At 43.7% G+C, this 26,357-nt stretch overlaps 1 pseudogene; it reads left to right on the forward strand.

Moving 5' to 3' along the window:
- Positions 1 to 8,073: 8,073 nt before the first annotated feature.
- LOC138418495 (ubiquitin-conjugating enzyme E2 variant 1-like) lies at positions 8,074 to 9,355 on the forward strand (annotated as a pseudogene).
- The last annotated feature ends 17,002 nt before the right edge of the window (positions 9,356 to 26,357 follow it).

Raw genomic sequence — 26,357 nt, forward strand, 5'->3', positions numbered from 1 at the left:
GCTAACTCACATTACCTCCCTCAGATTGTCCTCAGGGCATTCAGGCCCAGTCCTTACCCTAAGCATGCATCCCGCACTTCCCTGTTCAGGCCCCGCTCACTGCTGGCGGACGTGAGCTACTTCTCTGCTGGGAGTTGCAGTTAGGCGCGTATTCTGTGGGTCCCCCCCCAACACCCCCTGGTTATGTTGCCTTCTGAGATTCTGAAACTCCTCACAGGCTTGCTGGTGAGAGGGTTTCCCGGTGTTTGGAGACTTCTCCTCCTTCACGACTCCCTCCCTGGGACAGGCCTCCGTCCCTAACTCTTTAGTCTCTCTTTTTATCTTTTATCTTTTGTCCTACCTCCTTTCAAAGAGAATGGGTTGCCTTTCTGGGTGCCTGGTGTCTTCTGTCAGCGTTCAGAGATGTTTTGTGGGATTTTCAGTGTTGAATTTATCTTTTGATGAATTTGTGGTGGAGAAAGTGATCTTGTCTTATTCCTCTGCCGTCTTAGGACCTCCCTGCATTTCTTTTTCTTTGGGATGGTCTTGATCCCTGTCTCCTGTACAATGTCATGAACCTCCATCCATAGTTCTTCAGGCACTCTATCAGATCTAATCCCTTGAATCTATTTGTCACTTTTGCTGTATAATTGTAAGGGGTTTGATTTTAGTCATACCTGAATGGTCTAGTGATTTTCCCTACCTTCTTCAACTTAAGTCTGAATTTGACAATAAGAAGTTCATGATCAGAGCCACAGTCAGCTCCTGGTCTTGTTTTTGCTGACTGTATAGAGCTTCTCCATCTTTGGCTGCAGAGAATATAATCAATCTGATTTCGGTGTTGACCATCTGGTGATGTCCATGTGTAGAGTCTTCTCTTGTGTTGTTGAAAGAGGGTGTTTGCTATGACCAGTGCATTCTCTTGGCAAAACTCTATTAGTCTTTGCCCTGCTTCATTCTGTATTCCAAGGCCAAATTTGCCTGTTACTCCAGGTATCTCTTGACTTCCTACTTTTGCATTCCAGTCCCCTATAATGAAAAGGACATCTGTTTTGGGTGTTAGTTCTAGAAGGTCTTGTAGGTCTTCATAGAACCGTTCAACTTCAGCTTCTTCAGTATTACTGGTTGGAGTATAGACCTGGATTACTGTGATACTGAATGGCTTGCCTGGAAAGGAACAGAGATCATTCTGTCATTTTTGAGACTGCATCCAAGTACTGCATTTCAGACTCTTTTGCTGATTATGATGGCTGCTTCATTTCTTCTAAGGTATTCTTGGCCACAGTAGTAGATATAATGGTCATCTGAGTTAAACTCACCCATTCCAGTCCATTTTAGTTCGCTGATTCCTAAAATGTTGACATTCACTCTTGACATCTCCTGTTTGACTGCTTCCAATTTGCCTTGATTCGTGGACCTAACATTCCAGGTTCCTATGCAATATTGCTCTTTACAGTATTGGACTTTACTTCCACCACCTGTCATAACTACAGCTGGGTGTTGTTTTTGCTTTGGCTCCATCTCTTCAGTCTTTCTGGAGTTATTTCTCCTCTGTTCTCCAGTAGCATACTGGGCACCTACCGACCTGGGGTGTTCATCTTTCAGGGTCCTATCTTATTGCCCTTTCATTCTGTTCATGTGGTTCTCAAGGCAAGAATACTGAAGTGGTTTGCCATTCCCTTCTCCAGTGGACCACATTTTGTCAGAACTCTCCACCATGACCCGTCCATCTTGGATGGCATTACACGGCGTGGCTCATAGTTTCATTGACTCAGACAAGGCTGTGGTCCATGTGATCAGATTGGTTAGTTTTCTGTGATTGTGGTTTTCAGTCTGTCTGCCCTCTGATGGAGAAGGATAAGAGGCTTATGGAAGCTTTCTGATGGGAGAGACTGATTGAGGGGGAAACTCGTTCTTGTTCTGATGCTCAGTTTAGTTCAGTTCAGTTTAGTTGCTCAGTCGTGTCCAACTCTTTGCGACCCTATGAATCTCAGCATGCCAGCCCTCCCTGTCCATCACCAACTCCCGGAGTTCACTCAGACTCACGTCCATCGAGTCAGTGATGCCATCCAGTCATCTCATCCTCTGTCATCCCCTTCTCCTCCTGCCCGCAATCCCTCCCAGCATCAAAGTCTTTTCCAATGAGTCAACTCTTCATATGAGGTGGCCAAAGTACTGGAGTTTCAGCTTTAGCATCATTCCTTCCAAAGAAATCCCAGGACTGATCTCCTTCAGAATGGACTGGTTGGATCTCCTTGCAGTCCAAGGGACTCTCAAGAGTCTTCTCCAACACCACAGTTCAAAAGCATCAATTCTTCGGCGCTCAGCCTTCTTCACAGTCCAACTTTCACATCCATACATGACCACTGGAAAAACCATAGCCTTGACTAGACGGACCTTTGTTGGCAAAGGAATGTCTCTGCTTTTGAATATGCTATCTAGGTTGGTCATAACTTTTCTTCCAAGGAGTAAGCGTCTTTTAATTTCATGGCTGCAATCACCATCTGCAGTGATTTTGGAGCCCCCCAAAATGAAGTCTGACTCTGTTTCCACTGTTTCCCCATCTATTTCCCATGAAGTGATGGGACCAAATGCCATGATCTTTGTTTTCTGAATGTTGAGCTTTAAGCCAACTTTTTCACTCTCCACTTTCACTTTCATCAAGAGGCTTTTTAGTTGCTCTTCACTTTCTGCCCTAAGGGTAGTGTCATCTGCATAACTGAGGTTATTGATATTTCTCACAGCAATGTTGATTCCAGCTTGTGTTTCTTCCAGTCCAGCGTTTCTCATGAGGTACTCTGCATATAAGTTAAATAAGCAGGTGACAGTATACAGCCTTGATGCACTCCTTTTCCTATTTGGAACCAGTCTGTTGTTCCATGTCCAGTTCTAACTGTTGCTTCTTGATATGCATACAGATTTCTCAAGAGGTGGGTCAGGTGGTCTGGTATTCCCATCTCTTTCAGAATTTTCCACAGTTTATTGTGATCCACACAGTCAAAGGCTTTAGGAAAGTCAATAAAGCAGAAATAGATGTTTTTTTGGAACTCTCTTGCTTTTTCCATGATCCAGCGGATGTTGGCAATTTGATCTCTCGTTCCTTTGCCTTTTCTAAAACCAGCTTGAACATCAGGAAGTTCATGGTTCACGTATTGCTGAAGCCTGGTTTGGAGAATTTTGAGCATGACTTTACTAGCATGTGAAACGAGCACAACTGTGCGGTAGTTTGAGCATTTTTTGGCATTGCCTTTCTTTGGGATTGGAATGAAAACTAACCTTTTCCAGTCCTGTGGCCACTGCTGAGTTTTCCAAATTTGCTGGCATATTGAATGCAGCACTTTCACAGCATCATCTTTCAGGATTTGAAATAGCTTAACTAGAATTCCATCACCTCCACTAGCTCTGTTCATAGTGATGCTTTCTAAGGCCCACTTGACTTCATATTCCAGGATGTCTGGCTCTAGATGAGTGATCACATCATCGTGATTATCTGGGTTGTGAAGATCTTTTTTGTATAGTTCTTCAGATGCTCAGTAAATCTTTAATCCAATTTTCTGTTGATGGGTGGGGCTGTGTTCCCTTCCTGTTATTTACCTGGGGCCAAACTATGGTGGAGGTAATGAAGATAATGGCAACCTCCTTCAAAAGGTCCCAAGCATGCACTGCTACACTCAGTGCCCCCAATGCTGCAGCCGGCCCCTGCTGACCTATGCCTCCACCAGAGACTCCTGGACACTCATGGGCAAGTCTGGGTCAGTCTTTTGTGGGGTCACTGCTCCTTTCTCCTGGGTTCTGGTTCTGTTTGTGGCCCCCAAGAGTCTATTTCCCAGTCCTGTGTAAGTTCTGGCAGCTCTGTGGTGGGATTAATGGCGACCTCCTCCAAGAGGGCTTATGCCATACCCAGGTCTGCTGCACCCAGAGCCCCCGCCCTGTGGGAGTCCACTGCTGACCCATACCTCCACAGGAGATGCTCAAACACAGTTCTGTCTCAGTCTCTGTGTGGTCTCTGGGTGCTGGTGTGCACAAGGTTTGTTTGAGCCTCTGAGTGTCCCTGGCAGATATGGGGTTTGATTCTAAACATGATTTTGCCTCTCCTACTATCTTGCTGGGGCTTCTCCTTTGCCCTTGGACATGGGGTATCTCTTCACAGCCGCTGCAGCACAGCACAGCCACCGCTCCAGATTCTCAAAGATTCTCTTGATCAGGGTGAAAAAGGGGAGTGAAAAGCTGGCTTAAAACTTAACATTCAAAAAACTGGTATCCAGTTCCACCACTTCACGGCAAATAGAAAGGGAAAACATGGATGCTGTGGTAGATTTTATTTTATTTGGCTCCCAGATCTCTGAGGACAGTGACTATAGCCTTGAAATTAAAAGACGCTTGCTTCTTGGAAGGAAAACTACAACAAATCTATATAGAATATTAAAAGGCAGAGACATCATTTTGCCCACAAAAGTCAAACCAGTTAATCTTAAATGAAATCAACCTTAAACATTCATTGGAAAGACTGATGCTGAAGCTAAAGTTCCTATACTTTGGCCACCTGATGCAAAGAGCTGATTCATTAGAAAATATCCTAATGCTGGGAAAGATTGAAGGCAGGAGAAGAAAGAGGAGACAGAGGGTGAGATGGTTGGATGGCATCACTGACTCAGAGGACGTGAGTTTGAACAAACTCTGGGAGATAGTGAAAGACTGGGAAGCCTGGCATGCTGCAGTCCATGGGGTCGCATAGAGTTGGACGTGACTGAGTGACTGACCAACAAGTCTGCATAGAAATTAAATAAACAGGGTGACAATATGCAGTCTTGTCATACGCCTTTCCAAAATTTGAACCAGTCAGTTGTTCCACGTAAGATTCTGTTGCTTCTTGACCTCCGTACAGGTTTCTCAGGAGACAGGTAAGGTGGTCCGGTATTCCCATCTCTTTAAGAATTTCCCACAGGTTGTTGTGATCCACACAGTCAAAGGCTTTGGTGTTGTCAAAGAAGCAGAAGTAGATGTTTTTCTGGAATTCCTTTGCTTTCTCTGATCCAATACATGCTGGCAATTTGATCTCTGGTTCCTCTGCTTTTTCTAAACCCAGCTTGCACATCTGGAAGTTCTTGTTTCACGAATCTGAAGCCTAGCTAGTTTGAAGGATTTTAAACATAATTTTACTAGCATGAGAAATGAGCACAATTGTGGGGTAGTTTGAACCTTCTTTGGCGTTGCTCTTCTTTGAGATTGAAGTGAAAACTTACCTTTTCCAGTCTTGTGTCCACTGCTGAATTTTCCAAATTTTCTGGCATATTGAGTCAAACACTTTAATTGCATCATCTTTTAGGGTTTAAATAGCTAAGCTGGAATTCCATCACCTCCACTACCTTTGTTCGTAGTGATGTTTCCTAAGACCCACTTGAATTCAGACTCCAGGATGTCTGTCTCTAGGTGAGTGAACACACCATTGTGTTTATCTGGGTCATGAAGATCTTTTTTGTATAGTTCTTCTGTGTATTTTTGCCATCATCTCTTTTTAAATCTCTTCTCTTCTGTTAGGTCCTTATCATTTCTGTCCTTTATTGTGACCATCTTTGCATGAAATGTTCCCTTGATCTCTCCAGTTTTCTTGAAGAGGTCTCTAGTCTTCCCCATTCTATTGTTTTCCCCTGTAAATGTCAACTATGTCAAGCTGATTGAAAGTGTTAAGTGTTCTGTGGCCCTATTGATTTACTGTCCAGTTCTATTAATTATGGAGAAAAGCTGTGTTGAAATACCCAGCTGTAATCATGGGTTATTCTGTTTTTAATCTCATTAGTTATTGCTACATATATTTTGAAGCTCTATTATCAGTTTGCGCTTAATTTGAGTATTGTTACATATTCTCGATAGATTGACTCTTTATCATTATGAAATATTCCTTTCCCTGGCAATAGTCTTTGATCTGATGTTTACTTTGTTTGATATTAACAAAGCCATTCTAACTGTATTATTATTATTGTTTACACTATATATATTTTACTATACTTTTTACACTTACATTTTGTATTTTAGTATTTAAAGTGAGTTTCTTGAATTCATCACATAGTTGGATTATGTTTTTCTTTGTTTTTGTTTTTAAAATCCAATTTGGCAAACTGCCTTTAATTGAAATTCTTAGACTGTTTAAATTTAATGTAGTAATTAAAAAAACTGGATTTCAGTCTATCAGCTTGATATTTATTTTCTGTTCCCCTCATCTACTTTTCATTCCTTCTCCCCTCCTTTCTTGACTTCTTTTGGATTGTCTTCTAACATTCCATTTTATTCTACTATTGGCTAATTAGCTAAACATCTTTTAAATATTAAAAAAAGTTATTTATTTATTCATTTGGCTTTCCTGGATCTTTGTTGCAGCATGTGGGATCTTTTGGGCTTCTCTGGTAGCTCAGATGGTAAATAATCTGCTTGCAGTGCAGGAGACCTGGGATCAATCACTGGGTCAGGAAGATCTGCTGGAGAGGGAAATGGCAACCCACCCCAATATTCTTGCCTGGAGAGTACCATGGATAGAGGAGCTTGGGCTACCTCCATAGGTTGTGAAGAGTTGCAAAGACATGGCTGAAGTGACTTAGCATGCATGCACACCCGCACATGTGGGATCTTTTTAAACTTGTGGCATGTGGGATCTTTAGTTATGGCATGCAAGCTCTTAGTTGTGGCATGTGGAATCTAGTTCCTTGACAAGGGATTGAACCTGGGCTTCCTGCACTGGCAGAGTGCAGCCTTAGTCACTGGACCACCAGGGATATCTCTTAGATATTTTTTATGTGGATGTTTTAGTATTTAAAATTAAATTAACAAAAGTAACATTGCAGACTTATGTACAATATAAGAATCTTACAACGCTATACTTCCTCCTCTTCCTCCCATTCTTTGCACAGATATTTTGCCTCTATATATGTTATAAATCCCCAAATATATTGTTATTTTTGGTTCAAACAATTACCTTTATTTATTTATTTATTTATTTTTGTGAATGCATGCTAAGTTGCTTCAGTCATGTCTGACTCTTTGCAACCACATGAACTGTAGCCCACCAGACTCCTCAGTCCATGGGGTTCTCCAGGCAAGAATACTGGAGTGGGTTGCCATGTCCTTCTCCACAAACAATTACCTTTAAAGAAATTTTAAAAATGAGAAAAAAGCCTTTAATATTACCATTTCTGTTTCTATTGTTATGGTTTCAACTTCATTGTTCTTTTCTTCTGCAGTGTCTAATATGCATTTATTTCCATCCAGTGAAGTTTTTTCTTCTTGTGATTTGTATTTTTCATGTTTGGTAGGTCCATTTGATTCTTTTTTTATAATTTCCACTCAGTTCTCACAACGTTAATGTTTTTCTTTAACTAGTTAGCACTCTGAATGTATTTTCAAGAATTGTTTTAGGAACTTGTTAAATATGCAATTTTTGTCATTTATACATATGTTTCTATTGATTTTTTTTTCTTCATGTATGGATCACATTTCTACAGATGTCTAGTAATTTTTTATTGAATGCTAGATGTTGCATATTATGCACTGAGTGGTACGTTTTCTGTAATCTCTTAAAGAGTTTTGGACTTTTTTCTGGAAGGCAGTTAAGTTACTCCAGATTAGCTTGATTCTTTCGATGCTTGTTTTTAAACTATTTAAGGGTGACTTAAGAGTGACCTTTCCTCCAGGGTTAGTTTAGCTCCACTACTAAGACACTTTTTTTTTTTTTTTTTGCCTTCTACTATTTCTTTGGAAGGAATGATGCTAAAGCTGAAACTCCAGTACTTTGGCCATCTCATGCGAAGAGTTGACTCATTGGAAAAGGCTCTGATGCTGGGAGGGATTGGGGGCAGGAGGAGAAGGGGACGACAGAGGATGAGATGGCTGGATGGCATCACAGACTCGATGGATGTGAGTCTGAGTGAACTCCGGGAGTTGGTGATGGACAGGGAGGCCTGGCATGCTGCGATTCTTGGGGTCGCAAAGAGTCAGACACGAGTGAGCGACTAAACTGAACTGAACTGAACTGAACTGAAGGACCATCTTCCTTTGCCTAATGGAGAAAGATTTACTGCTGTAGGAGCAAATGGAATCAGCCCGATGGGTGCAGAACAAAGAGACAGAGCTAAAGATAGAGAAGATGCAAGACAGAGCATTAAGTCCCTTGATTCATATGTGCAGAAGGTGGCAAATCCCTACACTAACCAGTTCATTGAAGTAATTAGTTTCCTTTTGCTAAATCGAGTTTGAGTTGAAATTCTCTTACTTGTATCTGAAAGAATTTCATTTAGGACAGTTTCCCCTTTGTTTTTATAATAGAATATAGCTTTAGAAAAGCTACTCACTAACCCCAGGAGATTTCCCTACTTTTGGTACTTTGTGCTGACCTCAGGTGTGCTGTTCTTTGCTTATCAAAATGCTAGGCAGAGCAGCTCTGTGGAAAGAGCTTAGGCTCAGAGTCAGAGAGATCTGGGTTTATGCTTTTTTGCTTTCTATTAACTGTGCGATATGAAAGGTCAGTGTATATATTTCACTTCCTTCTTCAATAAAGAGTGGGGAAAGTAGGAAGCCCCATGGTACTCATAAAAATTAGACTTATCCACGAATAACTGAAAACTGAAGATAAGAATACTTTGAAGAGATATTATAGAAGTTTCTTTCTCATGTATCAGTAAATTAAATCTGGTGGTAAACATGCAGGCTTCACAAAGTCTGGAGGGAGTCACTTCTTACCCTTTTTTCCTCCACCATTATAACATGTGGCTTCAATTCTAAAAGTATTCCTGTCTTTATTGAAGTCAGCTGGACCTATGATTCAGACTCCATATATTATTCCCACCCAGGTACCAGAAGAAATGGTTTGAGGGAAAAGACAGGCATTTCTCTATGTTGGAATTTTTTTTCCCCTCAGACAGGAGCTTTCCCTTGCTACTATTATTCACCTCTGTTAGCAGAATCTGTCAAAATAGAAAGCTGAAAGCTCTCAGAATCTCCAGTAAAGAGGAGGAGAGAGCAACAGCAATGCAAGATGGCAGCCACTACGAGCTCAGACTCTTTATGAAAACTGAATATACAGCCTTAAAATAGAATGTGGACATAAATACCCAAAGCACTATCCCTTTTGTAAGATTTATAGCAAAAATATGAATGGAGTTAATATTTCTAATGGAGTGGTGGACCCAAGAGTCATATCCCTGCTAGCAAAATGGCAGAATTCATAGAGCATCAAAGTTGTCCTGCAAGAGCCTCAGCATCTAATGATATCTAAAGAAAATGTGAAACTCCCTCAGCCCCTTGAAGGAGAGTGTTACAGCAATTAATCAAAAAGAAAAACCACAGGCCCTCCCCTACAACCCCTATTTGATTTTAAGCAGTCTCCATTTTCCACAGGGGATGCTAGTGGAAAAGAATCCACCTGCCAGTGCAGGAGATGCAAGAGAGGCAGGTTTGATCCCTGGGTTGGGAAGATCCCCTCGAGGAGGAAATGGCAACCCACTCCAGTATTCTTGCCTGGAAAATTCCATGGACAGAAGAGCTTGATGGGCTACAGTTCATAGGGTCGCAAAAAGTCAGACATGACTGAGTGACTGAGCACACGCATTTTCCATAGTAGTAAATTTTCTAGACCTCAAAGTACTGGAAAGAATTCCTCTGTCCATGGAATTCTCCAGGCAAGAATACTGGAGTGGGCTGCTATTTCCTTCTCCAGGGATTGTCCTGACCCAGGGATTGAACCTGGGTCCCTGGTGGCTCAGAGGTTAAAGCGTCTGCCTGCAATGCGGGAGACCTGGGTTCGATGCCTGGGTCGGGAAGATCCCCTGGAGAAGGAAATGGCAATGCACTCCAGTATTCTTGGCTGGAGAACCCCATGGATGGAGGAGCCTGGTGGGCTACAGTCCATGGGGTTGCAAAGAGTCAGACACGACTGAGCGACCTCACTTTCACTTTCACTTTCACTCCTACACTGCAGGCAGATTCTTTACCATCTAAGCCACCAGGGAAGCCCACTGGAAAGGAAACCCCCATTCAAAGGTAGTTTAACTTAAGTTACTGCAAACAATGCTAATTTTTTGTCAATTTGAAATACCTAAGTTGTGCTATAACGTATCATCCTGTAAAGTGTAACCACTTTCCACATAGTTGAACTTCTGGGATCAAGAAAGTATATTTATTTACATCGATTCTCGTTATAACTGGTGAGGCACATCTGACTCAACCATGAAAAGACACATGACATCATCACCTTGCTGTTGATTACCTGGCCTAGGGTCTCTGCCTTCTCTCCCTTCCCTTCCCCTACTTCCTTCCCTCCCTCCAACAGCCCTCCAGCTTGGGGTGGCTTGTTAGAGTAGATGTGAAGATTTCAGGTCATAGCCTGTGCGGCTACTGCTGGTTGTGTGTGGCTGCTTCTTCTGCATCCCTGGTTTCTCTCTTTGTCTTAAATGATGCTCCTCCTTCCAAGCCATCATCCTTTTCCCCGCTCTCTACTACCACCCTTGGGCAAAGCATAGATTGTTACCCTCTCTGCTCCCTTCAGGAATTCCTAGCTTTCCCCATATCTCCTCCTCCAACTTTTTTGAGGGGTGATGACTTCTCCTTCCTCCTCCTCAAGTTCCCTTTTGGCATTGTCACCACCCAGCACTTTCCATGACACCTCCTTGCTTTGGATGGATGCCATCAGGTAAGGTTGGAAAGAGTCTCTGACCTCCCTCATTTAGTTTTGAAACCACATTTATTTACTCTCCACCAGCCTGGGAAATGAATATTAGGTTCTCAGCCCTGCCACCTTCTGCTGTGATCATCAGCTGATGCTCAGGTTTTGATAAAATGAGAACAGTCACCTGGGTTACTCAGACCTGCCAGCTCTCAAAGTCCTTGGTGGTTAAACTCGAAGAAAGGCCACAGAAGACACTCGTAAGCACATATGATCCCTCTGAATGCGTTGTTTTCTTTTCCAGTAATGGCTTTTGCTTTTAAAAATTGAAGATGTTTTAAACAGGGCTCTTGTATGGTCATACTTGCAATCCATTTGGGTCTGGTTTGGAATCTGACAACTGGAACAGAAAGAGCCTTGAATTCAGTGCATACTTTCATTTTGGTGCTGCTGCTTCTCGCGGTCCTCAGCATAGATGGAAGAAGAACTCAGTGTGCATGGTGGATCCCTGAAATTCCTGATAAATTGCTGTGTTTTTCAATTTTCTGTTTAGGACCATGAAATGCTAAAATGTGGATGCATATCGAAATAAAAGCAATTCGTTGTGTTCTAAGGGTTTTTTTTTTTTTTAAATTTAGTATATGTGTAAAATTACCTTTTGAAGCAGCAACTATCAAGTCTGAAAAGCAACTGATGTTTCCATGAATCTTTTTCTGGGAAAAAACCTTAGTTCTAAGGATTTAACATCCTATAAGTAAAGATGAATATAACAGTATTCCATAAGCAATCTTTTTATTGTCAGACCATTACTGATTTTAATGTAATAAAAACGTGTGCACTAATATATATTTTTTAATAAAAGAGGAGGAGATAGGATCCAAGACTATGTGGACCTATGATGAGTTACAAGTTTTTTTTTTTTTTTTAATCAGCTGAGGAAGGTGGTGCTTTGCTTAAAATGGTTAGGCTTGATTACGTTTGTGGGGATGGCAAGGAAAGCAAAGATACAGAGAAGCTAAGTAATTTGGGGACACTAGGACTACGGGCAAAGGAAAGGTCAAAGTTCACATGGCTGCCTGGAGTCTCCAGGGCCCCCTTCCCATCATCTTCCATGATTCTCATAGTGCCACCATTTTATGGCCTTTCCCCCCTCTATCTTTCTTATTCCTAGCCTTATTTGTTCTCCGCCCCTCAAGTCACTACCTCCGCTAATATATCTTCATGTTACGACAAAAATGTCTTCCAAGAATACAATTTTTATCGTGTTGCTTCTCTTTTTTCGGTGACGTCCACTTTTCCCCACTCTGTCCCGGCTGCTATATTTTGATTGCTAGGACCTGTCTCTTCAGGAGGCCATGATCCCTAGGATCTTAGAACAATGTAATTTAAGAAATTAGGACAACCTTGGGACTTCCCTGGTGGCCTGGTGGCTAAGAATCCACCTTCCAGTGCAGGGTTTGATCACTGGTCAGGGAACCAAGAGCCCCACGTGCCACTGAGAAAGTAAGCCTGCTTGCTTTAACTACTGAGGCCATGCGTTCTGAAGCCTGTGCTCCATAGCTAGAGAGAGAGAGACCCCTGAGCACCACGAGGAAAGATCCCTCATGCCCCAACTAAGACCCGACACAGCCAAATAAATCCATATATTTATATGTAAAGAAGTTAAACTAGACAGTTTGACTCTCAGGAGATTGATATTGATTATTGATACTCAGTGTGCAGCATGTCTTTGAAATTAAGCCATGCTGCTTTCACACCTGAACCACAGAGTCCAGATGGTCTGAGCTATGCTGTGCTAATAACCAACCCTGGGCCATGTGGGCTGGAGGGGGCTCCTCCACGCAGACACTCAGGGAGCCAGAGTCACCACTTTCTTATAGCTGCGTCACCTGGACCCTGCGGTCCTGTCAGTCTCTAAGTGAAAAGAGAGCGCTGGAGGGTGCCTGGTGTGCCCCCGAAGTCAGAGGATATGCTACCTGAGGTTGGCACTGTGATAAATGTATAAATACTCATCTGTTTATTCATTCTGTCATATAGCCTAATGAGAGATAGTGTGAAGGTGAAGTTTGGCCAAGAGGACAGGAAAACCCAAATTCGGCTTGTTCTTCTCCCCCAAGGAAAGTGAAGTGGAAGTGAAGTCACTCAGTGGTATCTGACTCTTTGTGACCCTATGGACAATAGCCCACCAGACTCGTCCATGGAACTTTCCAGGCAAGAATACTGGAGTGGGTTGCCATTTTCTTCTCCAGGGGATCTTCTTGACCCAGGGATCGAACTCATGTCACCTGCATTGCAGGCAGATTCCTTACTGTCAGAGCCACCAGGAACCCTGAGGAAAATGAACAATGAAATGGGAACTGGCACGACCTCCCAGTGCAGAGGACTCTGGCACGCTGACCTGGGTGACACAGGCCGGCCCTTTTGCACAGACGCGGTGGAGGTGGAGCGGAGTGTGGGTCTTGCTTTGCCTCTGTGGTCCCTCAGTGTGAAGATTGAAGGCTTAATTCTTTTTTTAAAAAAATTATTTATTTATTTTTGGCTGCACTGGGTCTTCATTGATTTGCACAGGCTTTGTCTAGTTGCAGTAAGCAGGGGCTACTCTCTAGCTGTGATGCATGGGCTACTCATTGTGGTGGCTTCTCTTGTTGTGGAGCATGGACCCTGGGTGCATGGGCTTCAGTAGCTGCTGCATCTGGGCTTACTAGCTTAGTCACCATGAGGCATGTAGGATCTTCCTAGAACAGGGATCAAACTGCTGTCCCCTGCATTGGCAGGCAGATTCTCCACCACTGTACTACCAGGGAAGCCTGCTCAGTTCTTAACATCAAGAAGAAAGGCTGACCCACCCCTTCCATCCAGAGCAGTGTAGAAATTAAACACTAGTCTCCAGGGCCTGGCACCAGGCTGACCTAGTCCTATGTCAGGGCTGGTGCCATGTGGGATGGTGAGGAGGAGGTGAGCTGGCAGGAGGTGAGGAGGTGGCTGGGTATCAGCGCTGGCCTCCTTACCCCTCTCACCTCCTAATACGGAGTGTCTCCACTCTTCAGTCCAATAGTGTTCACAGATCTGACCAGTCCATGGAGATCCCTCCTTCCTGGGCAAGTGAAGAAGAGGATGCAAAGAGGAGATGGATCTTGAATATTAATTAATTCAAGACAACATACTAGTCAATTAAATTAAAAATTGTGTTGAACAGCACCCATGGGTCAAACATTCCTCCTAGGTGTCATATCAGAGCTAGGGTCAAATAAGAAATATCTAATTATCTAGGTTGCTTCCATGTCCTGGCTATTATAAACAGTGCTGTGATGAACATTGGGGTACATGTGTCTCTTTCAATTCTGGTTTCCTCGGTGTGTATGCCCAGTAGTGGGATTGCTGGGTCATAAGGCAGTTCTATTTCCAGTTTTTTAAGGAATCTCCACACAGTTCTCCATAGTGGCTGTACTAGTTTGCATTCCCACCAACAGTGTAAGAGGGTTTCCTTTTCTCCACACCCTCTCCAGCATTTATTGCTTGTAGACTTTTGGATCGCAGCCTTTCTGACTGGTGTGAGATGGTACAGGATGCTTGGGGCTGGTGCACTGGGATGACCCAGAGAGATGGTACTGGGAGGGAGGTGGGAGAGGGGTTCAGGATTGGGAACACGTGTACACCTGTGGCAGATTCATGTTGATGTATGGCAAAACCAATACAGTATTGTAAAGTAAAATAAAGTAAAAAAAAAATAAAAGAAATATCTAATTATATAATAGGCCACACTATTAATTTTCCTAATAAAATATGCATATTTTCAAAATTAAATTTGCTTTGCTGCCACTCATTGAAGTTCAGAGGTAATAACAACAATGATGCTAGGTAGCAATCAGTTCAGTTCAGTTGCTCAGTCGCTCAGTTTCAACTCTTTGCCACCCCATGGACTGCAGCATGCCAGGCTTCCCTGTCCATCACCAACTCCTGGAGCTTGCTCAAACTCATGTCCATCAAGTCAGTGATGCCATCCAACCATCCCATCCTCTGTCATCCCCCTCAGGGTCTTTCCCAGCATCAGGGTCTTTTCCAATAAGTCAGTTCTTCACATTAGGTGGCCAAGTATGGGAGCTTCAGCTTCAGCATCAGTCCTTCCAATGAGTGTTCAGAACCGATTTCATTTAGGATTGACTAGTTCAATCTCCTTGCTGTCTAAGGGACTGTCAAGAGTCTTATCCAACACCACAGTTCAAAAGCATCAATTCTTTGGCACTCAGCTTTCTTTATGGTGCAACTTTCACATCCATACGTGATTATTGCAAAAACCAGTTTTGATTAGATGGACCTTTGTTGGCAAAGTAAGTCTCTGTTTTTTTTTAGTATTGCTGTCTAGGTTTTCCATAGCTTTTCTTCTGAGGAGCAAGTGTCTTTTAATTTCATGGGTACAGTCACAATCTGCAGTGATTTTGGAGCCCAAGAAAATAAAGTCTCTCACTATTTCCATTATTTCCCCATCTCTTTGCCATGAAGTGATGGGACCAGATATCATGATCTTAGTTTTTTTAATGTTCAGTTTTAAGCCAATTTTTCACCTTCCTCTTTCACCTTCATCAAGTGGCTCTTTAGTTCCTCTTCACTTTCTGTCATAAGGGTGGTGTTATCTGCATATCTGAGGTTATTGATATTTCTTTCAGCAATCTTGATTCCAGCTTGTGCTTCATCCAGCCCTGCATTTTGCATGATGTACTCTGCATATAAGTTAATTAAGCAGGGTGACAGTATACAGCCTTGAAGTACTCCTTTCCTAGTTTGGAAGTTTTCAGTCTGTTGTTCCATGTTTGGTTCTAACTGTTGCTTCTTGACCTGCATACAGATTTCTCAGGAGGCAGGTAAGGTGGTCTGGTATTCCCATCTCTTTCAGAATTTCCCACAGGTTATTGTGACCCACACAGTCAAAGGCTTTGGTGTTGTCAAAGAAGCAGATGTTTTTCTGGAATTCCATTGCTTTTTCTATGATCCAGTGGATGCTGGCAATTTGATCTCTGGTTCCTCTGCCTTTTAAATCCAGCTTGAACATCTGGAAGTTTTTGGTTCACGTACATTGAAGCTTAGCTTGGAGAATTGAGCATTACTTTACTAGTGTGTGAGATGAGTGCAGTTGTACTTATAGCAGTGGGTACTGCTTCTTCAGTGCTGACTCTGTGCCAGTCACACTGCTAAGTGCAACACACCGGGGAATTCTCACAAAAGACCAAAAGCCATGGATGTTACTGTGCTGCAGTTTGTAGGTAGGTGGACTGGGGTTTACGGAGGTGAAGCGGCTCACCTAAAGACACACAGCAAGTGATAGACTGGACCCGACTCAAATGAGGGTTTACAGTTCTAGTTCCTTCCCTTGCCCCTCTGAGGAAAACACAATTTTAACTTTCAATAGTAAGAATTTTAATAATCATACTCACAATCCTACTAATTCTACTACTAACATTGAACCAATTTATATGCCGGATACCATTCTAAACACTTTACAGGGACTTGCTGCTGGTCCAGTGGCTAAGACGCTGCACTCCCAATGCAGGGGGCCTGTGTTTGATCCCTGGTCTGGGAGCTAGATCCATATGCCGCAACTAAAGATCCCACATGCCAAAAGGAGAACCGAAGGTCCTGTATGCCGAAATTAGGCCCAGCGCAGCCAAAAAGATAATAAAAATACCCTACATATTTATACTATTTGAATCTTCATAACCAACTGTGACGCAGGTGCTATTGTTATCCCCACTCTTCGGATGAAGCAGCTGGGCTGGAAGTTTTGAATCTAGTAAGTGGATCCTGGCTTGAATTGCCCAAACTGTCTGGATAATAACGATGGCATCTTGCAATTATAGCAATTACATGTATAAACAAATATGTCTCTTTCTCTATGTGTGTGTGTATTTATTTAAAAATATTTATTTATTGTCTTTGTGGCTGGATCGGGCTTTACTTCAGCATGTGGGCTCAGAGCACATGGGCTCTGTAGTTGCCTGGAGCAGGCTTAGTTGCCCCCTGGCATGTGGGATCTTTGTTCCCCAGCTAGGGATTGACCCCACATCCCCTGAATTAGAAGGCAGATTCTTAACCACTGGACCACCAGGGAAGTCCCACCAGGGAACTGTTATATACTTAACAGTTATATACAAGGCCTGAAGTGCTGAAGTTGCAGGAAAATGAGGCAGATTGCATGGTGGGCTTCTGGAATTCACCTTCCAGCTACAGTGTGCGTCACAGGGCTACACTCATGAACGGAAGCTCAGTGAGGCAGAAATCTTTTTTGTTGTTGTTTCCTTGTGTTTCCAACACTGCTGGCACAGTGCTTGTCATATGGAGGGTCCTCAGTGGCTTGGTGTCTCTTCTGCTATTCCTTTATGTAGGTAGCACTGGGCTGGCAGGTAGAATAGGATTTGAGCTCTGCTCTGACTTACCTTATTAGGTGGGTGAACTCAATCAGTTCTTTCAGCCTCTGTGAACCTCAGTCTCCACACCTGGGGGATGGGGCGGTAGCTCTGCTGCCTTCCTCTCTGAGCTGCTGTGAGGATTTGATGCTAGCGCGCTGGAGAGAGCTGTGTAAACCCTCAGATGCATTGTTTGATTAAAAGCGCTGGCCCACTAGGATGCTTTGGTATAGTGATGAGGACCTTACAAAGATGGCTGCAGAATGAGATTTTACCAAGAGGATATATGTGGCAAAAAAGAGATAAGACTTGGACGTATCCTGGGAACTGTCAGAGAGTCAGAGTGAGGCATAGTTCACAAACTGGAAGGTTCGAGGCCTTTGTAGCAGTGAGGTTCTGTTTGGCTCCTTCATTGGAGTTTCCAGATATGCCACCTTAAGGTAATGTAACATCTCATAATATTTGCTTTTACCATTCCTGCCATCACTGACATCATTCTTTTCTGTCCCCTGAGTCGCTGTCCCTCCCCTCCCAACATCCCGGCAGATATTTTTCTCCTCTGGATGACTTTTGCTTTTGCATAAATTCGGAAGCCCCTGCTACTTCAGGTCATCCCTGCAGTGTGTACCCTTAGGAACTAGGCTCTGATCACCAAATAGTCCTGATCGAATTCCTGAGGAACAGGATCTGACAGGCTCTACTGTCTCCATTTTCTCTCTGTTAGCAGAGCTTTTCCCTCCAGGACACTGCATGGGTCAGGGTCTAACCCTGGTTCAATCCCCTGTGGCTGGGGGATGGGGCCGTGTCTTCTCTGTACTGTCGTGGGTCACTCACTTTTGGGAGACCCAGCCACCATCTTGTGAGGACACTCAAGCAGCCCTGTGAAGAGGTCCCTTTATTGAGGAGCTGAGCCTCCTGCTGACAGCCAGCACCAGCTGTTCACCAGACTGCAGTCAAGCCTTCCCTCAGCTTACCCCCCCACTGAAATCTTGATGGCAACTTCCTAAGAGACCTTGAGCCATAATTGCCCAACTAAGCCGCTCCTTGAATTTCTTGCTCACAGAAACTGTGAGAGGTAATAAAAGTTGACTGTTGCTTTAGGCCACTAAGTTTTGCAGGAATTTGTTGTTAACTAATATTGAATGAGTCTTAAGGAAAATAGGCGTGTCCAAACAAGACAGCAGGTTAAGTTATTACAAGGCCTTTGAGTCTCCAAAAATAGGAGGAAGTGCTGCTCCTTTCAGTGAAAAAGAGGCTCTGAAAGACCTCGGGTTTTAAGATCTTGAACTTCATCTGGATCCGCCCAGATATCCCTGTATTAAGTCCAGGGTCCCACTCATTTCCAATCAATGCCTAAACTTTTACATATGAGACTTGGTGAAGCTGAGAATTAAACCAAGTTGTAATTCTACAGCTCATACAATTAAGTTTGGGTTTGCTTTTTGTTGAGGCGAGACCTGCAGCTGCAAAAAATAAGAATTTCTTTTAGGACTACCATCAAAGCTTTCTAGTTCTCTGACCACATCTTAAGCTGAGCGTTTAAAGCCCCGAGTTTGTCATTTTCTTTCTAACCTCTCCACTGTAGTTAGAAGCAATCATCCTGCTGTTGGGTCTTTGGAGTGATTATCACTCCTGTAATAGTCAAGGGCAGGAGCCCTTTTGTCACCAAGGCAACTGCTTCAGTGGGTGCTCCATCACGGTCAATTACAGGTGATAATGTGATTAATCATGGTGTCACTGCTCACTAGAGGCAACTATTACTAATATCCAGCTTCTCAAGAACCACAGCACTGTTTTCAAGACCAAGGACATGAGGACCAAGCCAATCTCAGAATCCCATCTCTGAGAATCAACTTTATAGGACCACTTTTGGTATCAAATATTGGATTAGTCAAAGTGGAAAAAAAAAACACCTCACTAGCTTTCTCTGTTCTATTTAATTTAATTAATTTATTAAAAAAGTGTTATTGACCTTGCTGTGAGGCATCTGGGATCTTAGTTCCCTGACCAGGGATCGAACATTCTCCTCCTGCATTGGAAGGGGGGAGTCTTAACCCCTGAGGCACTAGGGAAGTCCAGCTTCCTCTATTTTAAATTCTCTCTTTTAAAGGGATGGAGGGGTTGGGGGCAGGAGGAGAAGGGGACAACAGAGGATGAGATGGCTGGATGGCATCACTGATTCGATGGACATGAATTTGGGTAAACTCTGGGAGTTGGTGATGGACAGGGAGGCCTGGTGTGCTGCAACCCATGGGGTCGCAAAGAGTCAGACATGACTGAGCGACTGAACTGAACTGAAAGGGCAAAAAGGGAATCAAAAGAGGTATCAAAGGATGGTAATTATTCGTAAGGCTTTAGAAACAAACTTAAGGACGTGGGGCTATTGGAACCCTAGGTTCTTGGAGGAGGGACACTGTGGAACTGGGACTCAGAGCTCTGAGAAGGAAGCGCTCCCAGCTGGTGTGGGTGGAGAGGATGTGGTGAGTTTGTATCTGGGAGGGCTGAAAGGAGCTGGGAAATGGGGCCAACTGTTGTTGCTGAGGGGAAAGGCCTTCTCTTGATGCCAACAGGAAACAGCAAAACAGGAAAGAGCAAGTCCTTTTGTCTTCCTCCATCTTTTCAGTCTCTCTTTAGCGCCCTCGATCAGTGGCACTCAACAGGAATCCAGCTAGGAAAGGAGAAAGGAGTTTGCAGCATTGAAGCCCCACACCAGGCCTTCCCCAGTGGCTCAGTGGTAAAAATCCGCCTGTAATGCAGGAGACTTAGGTTCAATCCCTGGCATGGGAAGATCCCCTAGAGTAGGAAATAGCAACCAACTCCAGTATGCTTGCCTGGAAAAGTCCACGGACAGAAAATCCTGGTGGGCTAAAGTCCAGGAAGTCAGACACTGAGTGACTAAAATAGCAACAAAGCCCCACACCGCGGAAGAGAGTGTAGATAGGTGGGTTTGTTGCTGAGAACAATAGTTTAATAACCTGAACTGGCTCCTGGAGGCCATGGCATCTCTAAGCCCTGATTGAGATGCTGAAGGATAACCCACAACTAAGGGAATTTTACTTAAGACCAGTGCTCCCTTAAAACATTGCCTGGAACCCAAGGAGGAGATAGTAGGAGAGACTCCACACTGTTATTTCCTTCTTCCTCCCCTCAGTGGCTTTCTTCACCTTCCTCCTGCTCCCAACACTGGTGAGAACTCAGCTAAATGAAAGACTGTGAGTACAGTCTGGGGCTGGGGTGTGGTTATTTTCTGCACAAACTGGACCACCTTGCATCCCAATTAGAGCTCTGAAGAGTGCACTGCATGGGAACATTTTTGTGCCTTTAAGTAGCATTAGCAAGCTTGCTTTCTTTTTTTAGCACTTAAACTTCTTTTTCTCATTAGCACAGTCTTCTGGAGGGAGAGGAAGGGGCAGAAGAGCTAATTAGTGAACTTGGGTGACTGCCTCCTACCTCTAACCTTTCCCAAACATCTGCCCCCCTGCTAGAGGAGGCCAGCACCTGCTGCTAGCCCACTTTCTCTTTTGAGAAACTATCAGAAAACATTTGCAAATAACTGATTGCCTTAAAATGGAGGAAAGAAGCACATTTTCCAATTACAGCCTGGTGATTGCTCCGGCTCGTTTAATTAATGGAGTGGGCATCTGTTTGCTCAGGCCCTTTTGAATGTGTTTTCTGAAGTTCCTTAATTAGTTACAAAAAACTGCAGGTGTACTGGCAGGCAAGAGCGGTGGAGCTGGGATGTCTTCCAGAAGAGAGAATCTTTTTTAATGTAAATATTTAGCTGTATGATGATGAGGTCCCTTTTAAAGTTCTCTGCCTATGTGGTCTGGGCACGGTGGTGTTGGAAGATATATTCGGGTTCCATTTGGATTGTTGACAAAATAAATTGAAATGGAAGAGACCAATTTTCATTATGACAGACACTTATATGTAGTTAGGCCATTACCAGGATGACAAGTTATTCTCGTTCTGTCATGGTGAGACTTACGCCCAGTTTTTCAGGGAAAAATGCTGTTGCCTGAGAGAGGAGAGCTGTTGCATGTTAACTCTGTGCATAGAATTGTGATGTTACATATGGTATATGGAGAGACCCACGGGGGGAACGAGAGGGGCTTTTGGCCTCCTGTTAAGTGAAGATCCTTTTGGCAACAGGGATATATTCCTGAAAGGTTTACCTTCCTCTGACACTGCTCTCTACTTTCTATTGTTTGGGAGAATCCAAAGATGTTGCCTCTTTGTTTTATTTATTTAAATTTTATTTTTACATTATTTCGGCAGTAATTACCACCTCTGGATCTGAGAGATGATGTTACCCTCTGAAAATGCTGGCAGTTGCATTAGAGAGTCTGTGATGAGGAAATGTGTGGGTATCAGAGGGCACACTCTGATGAGCTGTAACAAGCAAGACCATGGGCCAGATCTGGGCCTCTATTTCCTGAAATAAATCTCCACTGGACCATGCCCACTCCTATTAGTTATGTTTACATTAGGTTATGTTTACCACACAGTCAGTGTTGAGTAGTTGTTTTTTTTTTTTTTTTCGAGTTGAGTTGCGTTGACTGTATAGCCTGCACTGCCTAAAATATTTGCCATCTGGCTCTTTATTGAGAACTTTGCTGACCTCTGAACCGTAGTGACTTTGTGATATTGCAGTGGTCCCCATCCTCTTTGGCAGCAGGGACCAGTTTCATGGAAGACAGTCTTTGCGCAGACTAGGGGTGGAGTGGGTGGGGGAAGTCTCAGGCAGTAATGTGAGTGATGGGGAGCCGCAGATGACGCTTCCCCACTTGCTTTCTGCTTACCTTATGCTCTGCAGCCCGGTTCCTAACAGGCCCTGGACTGGCGCTGGCCCGGGAACTGGGGACCCCTGGTCTATTGGATGAAGCCCTGGGAGAGGGACTGTGATTTCTGTGGTCTCCTGTCCAGGCCTCGGTTTCTAGAGCTCTGTAATGGGGCTAAACCTTCCTACCCTTTGTGTCTTAGAATGCTGTATGAGGTATAACAGTTGAAACATTGCCCAATGAATTTTTAAAGAATATTATTTATTTATTTAGGCTGCACTGGGTTTTAGTTGCAGCATGTGGGATTTTTTGTTGTGGCATGTGAACTAAAATTGTGGCATGTAGGATCTAATTCCCTCACCAGGACTCGAACCTGGGTCCCCTGCCTTGGGAGCTTGGAGTCTTAGCCCCTGGACCACCAGGGAGATCCCTGTTGGGGGAATTTTTGTATTTTCTCACTAACAAGCACACACTCAGTAACTGAGAAAAATGCAAGATTTGCTTTGTCTTTCCCTGATGTCCTGCGTCCTGTGAACCAAGAGGATGACAGATGAGGCACTTGAAACCAAACCTTTCTTGGACCAGCCCCTCCGTTCTCCAGTGCTGCTCCTCCCCCACATCTTTTGCAGCACGTGTGGGACAAAGGTTCTTTCTGTTCTGGAGAGAAGGTGCACACACCTGACTGAATGGGGGCTCACTGCCTCTCTCATGCACACATCTCCCATTCTCCCTCTACGTCCTTGTTGCTTTATTCCAAGAATCACATGTGGAGGCAGCTCCATATTGTAAATCTTAATTTTTTAATGTTCAAAATGTCTCACAACATTGTCCTTCAGCTTTCTGGTCCAGGACTAAAAGTTTGAAGGCAGACTGATTTCAACAAAGTCTCTTGTGAGCGTTTGGGCCCAGCTTGGTGAGCGGAAGTGCTGCCCCTCTTTGACTTAACTCCAGCCACACCCTGGTGCCTGCAGAAATAATACAATTGAGCAGCCAAAAAAAGAGAGGCTTGTAGAGGCTGCTATTAACTAGCTAGGTGACCTTCCACAACTCACCTGCCTTCTCTGGATTTCATCTGCCAAATGAAGGGTTTGGAAAAGATGTTTTCTAACATTGCTATCTGTTTAAAAAACTATTGTGGCTAAAACTCTGAGCTCTCAAAACAGGGGGCCTGGGTTCAATTCCTGGTCAGGGAACCAGACCCCACGTGCTGCAGCTAAGAGTTTGCTTTGCTGCAGCTAAAGATTCCACGTGCTGCAACTAGGACTTGGTACAGCCAAATTGATAAATGCATGCATGCATGCCCAGTCGCTACAGTTGCCTCCAACTCTTTGCAACCCAAAGGACCATAGCCTACCAGACTCCTTTGTCCATGAGATTCTCCAGGCAAGAGTACTGGAGTGGGTTGCCATGCCCTCCTCCAGAAATAAACATTAAAAAATTCAGTATATGGAATTCCTATTATCTGAGTAACAGAGTGATAATCCCATCCAACATGCTATTTCTCTTCTGATTGCACACGCCTGCCTTTGCCAGGCGCTTGTATGTGACAAAGCATGTTGGGGTAAACTGGTAAGAAAGGGTGTGTGGTCAGGGTTCTGCTAGACTGACACCAGATGTGCAAACAACAGAGACTGACTCCTACAACCTTAAGGAGAAAAGTGAAACTCTTGGAAGGTAATGAGGAGCTTGGAGGATCCACAGGAAGACTGGAGACCAGAGACAGGGGAAGCTGGGTAACTCAGAACACAGCCAGAGTCATACCCTGGAATAAACTGCTTATTCCTCTGGCTTTCCTGATAGCTCAGTTGGTAAAGAATCTGCCTGCAATGCAATTCCCTGGTTCAACTCCTGGGTTGGGAAGATCCACTGGAGAAGGGATAGGCTACCGATTCCAGTATTCTTGGGCTTCCCCTTTGGCTCAGCTGGCAAAGAATTCACCTGCAATGAGGGAGACCTGGGTTCAATCCCTGGGTTGGGAAGATCCCCTGGAGAAGGGAATGGCTACCACTCCAGTATTCTGGCCTGGAGAATTCCATGGACTGTATATGTATAGTGGGGTCACAAAGAGTCAGACACTACTGAGCGGCTTTCGCTTTTTCACTGACCGTGTCGGGACCTCTGCTGTTCACCTGTGTGGGTCAGAAAGGAGCCTGCTTTGTCACCGCCCTCTTGAGGACCAGCCTGGTGAACAGCGTGTGGACTGGATTCAGCCCCTGTCGTTGTTATTGCTGAGTCCCTAAATCTTGTCCTACTCTTTGTGACCCCATGAACTATAGCCTGCCAGGATCCTCTGTCCTTCACTATTTCCCAGAGTTTGCTCAAATTCATGTCCATTGAGTCCGTGATGCTACCTAACCATCTCATCCTCTGCCGCTCCTTTCTCCTGCCCTTACTCTTTCCCAGCGTCAGTGTGTGCGTGCGAAGTCGCTTCAGTAACATCCGACTCTGTGCAACCTTATGGGCTATAGCCTGCCAGGCTCCTCTGTCCATGGGACTCTCCAGGCAAGAATACTGGAGTGGGTTGCCATGCCCTTTCTCCAGGGGATCTTCCTGATCCAGGGATCAAACTTGCGACTCTTATGTCTCCTGCATTGGCGGGCAGGTTCTTTACCATTGGCATCTTTTCCAATGAGTCGGCTCTTCTCATCAGGTGGCCGAAGTATTGGAGCTTCAGTATCAGGCCTTCCAATGAGTATTCAGAGTTGAATTCCTTTAGGATTGACTGGTTTGATCTCCTTGCAGGCCAGGGGACTCTCAAGAATTTTCTCCAATATCACTTCTTCAGCACTCAGCCTTCTTTATGGACTAACCCCCCACTTCCATAAGTGACTACTGGAAAAACTCTAGCTTTGACTATACTAATATTTGTTGACAAAGTGATGCCCCCTGCTTTTTAATATGCTGTCTCGGTTGGTCATAGCTTTCCTTCCAAGGAGCGGTGTCTTTTAGTTTCACGGCTGCAGTCATCGTTCACGAAGATTTTGGAGCCCAAGAAAGTAAAATCTGTCACTGCTTCTACTGTTCCGCCTTCTATTAATATCTGCCATGGAAGTGATGGGACCAGATGCCATGATCCTGGTTTTTCTAATATTGAATTTTGAGCCAGCTTTTTCACTCTCCTCTTTTACTTTCATCAAAAGGCTCTTTAGTTCTTCACTTTCTGCCACTAGAGTGGTATCATCTGCATATCTAGTGTTGATATTTCTCCTGGGAATTCTGATTCCAGTTTGTGCTTCATCCAGCCTGGCATTTTGCATGATGTACTCTGCATATAAGTTAAATAAACAGGATGACAGTATACAGCTTTGTTGTACTCCTTTCCCAGTTTGGAACTAGTCAGTTGTTCCATGTCCAGTTCTAGCTCTTGTTCCTTGACTTGCATGCAGGTTTCTCAGGAGACAGGTAAGGCAGTCTGGTATTCCCATCTCTTTCAGAATTTTCCACAGTTTGTTGTGATCCACACAGCCAGAGGTCTTAATATAGTTAATAAAGCAAAAGTAGGTGTTTTTCTGGGATTCCTTTGCTTCTTATGATCCAGTGAATGCTGGCAGTTTGATCTCTGGTTCCTTTGCCTTTTCTAAACCTAGCTTCTACATCTGGAAGATCTCAGTTCACATACTGCTGACATGTAACTTGAAGGATTTTGAGAATAAACTTATAAACGTTGACATGAGTGCAATTGTACAGTGGTTTGAGCATTCTTTGGCATTGTCCTTCATTGGGATTGGAATGAAAACTGACCTTTTCCAGTCTGGTGGCCGCTGCTGAGTTTTCCAAATTTGCTGGCATATTGAATGCAGCACTTAAAAGCATCATCTTTTAGGATTTTAAATAGCTCAGGTGGAATTCTGTCATCTCTGCTAGCTTTGTTTGTAGTAATGTTTCCTAAGGCCTATTTGACTTCACACTCCAGCATGTCTGGCTCTAGGTGAGTGACCACACCATCATGATTATCTAGGTTATTAAGACATTTTCGTATAGTTCTTCTCTGTATTCTTGCCACCTCTTTTTAATCTCTTCTGCTTCTGTTAGGTTCTTATCATTTCTGTCCTTTATCTTGCCAACCCTTACATGAAATGTTCCTTTGGTATCTCTAGTTTTCTTGAAGAGATCTCTAGTCTTTCTCATTCTATTTGCTTTCCTCTATTTCTTTGCTTTGGATTGGACTCAGCCCCGCTATGTGTCCTTATACAGGCAGGGGCCACCCTAGAGCAGGGGATCAGTGCCAACCCACCTGACCCATTAATATTGGCTTCTCAACTCCACTGCTAATGTCTATGACGATTTCCACTTAGCCTGCATTTTTTGTATGACCACTTTTATTTATTTAAATGGATAACTTTTTAAATAAATTAATACTTAACAATAATGTATTGCTGATATATAATATTATAAGTTTCAGGTGTACAGCATGGTGATTCATAATTTTAAAGGTTATATTCCATTTATTTGTTGTTGTTTAGTTGTTAAGTCATGTCTGACTCTTTTGTGACCCCGTGGACTATTGCACACAAGACTGCTCTGTCCATGGGATTTCCCAGGCAAGAACAC

The sequence above is a fragment of the Ovis canadensis genome, chromosome 14, assembly GCF_042477335.2.
Source record: "Ovis canadensis isolate MfBH-ARS-UI-01 breed Bighorn chromosome 14, ARS-UI_OviCan_v2, whole genome shotgun sequence".
NCBI classification, from domain to species: Eukaryota; Metazoa; Chordata; class Mammalia; order Artiodactyla; family Bovidae; genus Ovis; species Ovis canadensis.